At 38.6% G+C, this 1532-nt stretch overlaps 1 non-coding gene across 1 annotated transcript; it reads right to left on the bottom strand.

Moving 5' to 3' along the window:
* Positions 1-862: 862 nt before the first annotated feature.
* LOC145560943 (small nucleolar RNA R71) lies at positions 863-969 on the bottom strand. Its single transcript, XR_014093534.1, has one exon. It is a non-coding gene; the product is annotated as a small nucleolar RNA R71 (small nucleolar RNA).
* Between the last annotated feature and the right edge of the window lie 563 nt (positions 970-1532).

Raw genomic sequence — 1532 nt, 5'->3', positions numbered from 1 at the left:
TTTACTTAATTATAAATATTGGTTACTTAAATAATTTAGATTATAATAATTAATTAGGAGTAAAAAGACTTGTTTCCCTGTGGAGATCGACCCTACTTCCCTATCTACTTTAGTTAGTGATTTAGGTAATTATTTTTTATTAGGGGATACGACTTTACCCTGTCAAAATTTGGCGCCGTTGCCGGGGAAACGATTTTATTTTTATTTCTGATTGTTTTTGTAGTCTAGATAATTTCCCTTTTTGTCCGAGAGAGCGTTAGTTCTCTGAGACAAATCTCATATTTGCTTCTAGTTTTTGTTTATGCCCAGGTGTTCCAGATCAGGTTACATCCCATTCGATCCTGAGATCGAACGTTCCTTCCATAGACAGAAAAATCTCTACAAGCAAATCCTGGCAGATTTTGGTGATAATAAAAATAATCACCGCGATCCTCCAACTGATTCCAGCGATTTAGAGGCATCATCAGACGCAGAATCAGAGATGACGGCTCCAAAGAAGCTTAGTAATTATTCACAACCAAAGCTTACGAATTTTCTACATCTCGCCCCTACTCCGGCTCTTGATGGGGTTCAATTTGAAATTAAACCTTAATTTATAACGATGATAGAGAGGAAGCAATTCAGTGGAGCAAAGGGTGAAGACCCGAATCTTCACATTGACGACTATTGTCAATATTGCAACACCATCAGGCAAGCCGGGGTCACTCAAGACCAAATCAGGGAGATTCTCTTTCCCTTCTCTTTAACTGGAAAAGCTAAATTGTGGTTTAATGGCTTAAATAGAACTACACTTGGTATAACTGACTGGGAAACTCTTGTTTTGAATTTCTATAACAAGTATTATCCTGCAGAGAGAACAACAGTACTACGGAGTGCGATTCAGAACTTTGCCCAAGAAGCCGATGAGTCTTTATATGAGGCCTGGGAGAGGTTCAAGGACTTATAAAGAAAATGCCCTCATCATAATTTAGCGCAATGGCAGTTGATCCAAGCCTTTTATAACGACATTGGAAATTCTTCTAGAATAAAGAAATTCTTCTAGAATAATTTTAGACTCTGCAGCTAGTGGGAGATTTATGAATCTTAATGTTGATGATGCAGGTCAGGTTATTGAAGATATGGCGATACACAATTCCCAATATGGGAATCCCAGAGGATTTGTGTAGGGAATAATTTCAAGCCTTTAGAATCCCACTAGCTTGAACCCCACTGTGATCATACATTAAAGTACGGTGGCGTCCAAAAGGGAAGAAGATAGAGCAAAGTAGTCGCCAACAAGTTTTTAAGGAACTTGTAAACCGTTCCCGAGGTGAAGGTTACACCCCTTTACGATCCAAGAGATCGTCAACTCCATAAGGTCATGAACCAAAAAAGGGTTCGGGGAAGATGGTACAAATCCAACCTAAAAGAGATTGAACCTGCCCTAATAATAGGCCTCTACTTTATTCTGCTCGTATTCATGTGCGCTTTCTGACTAACATACAATCAATAGGATTAACCCTAAACCTGTTTAATCTATGTTGGTTGAATTT

This window comes from Chenopodium album, chromosome 9, assembly GCF_948465745.1.
Source record: "Chenopodium album chromosome 9, dcCheAlbu1.1, whole genome shotgun sequence".
NCBI lineage: Eukaryota > Viridiplantae > Streptophyta > Magnoliopsida > Caryophyllales > Amaranthaceae > Chenopodium > Chenopodium album.
Note: the sequence above shows the minus strand (reverse complement) of the source record. Positions and strands in the feature narration are given on the sequence as shown.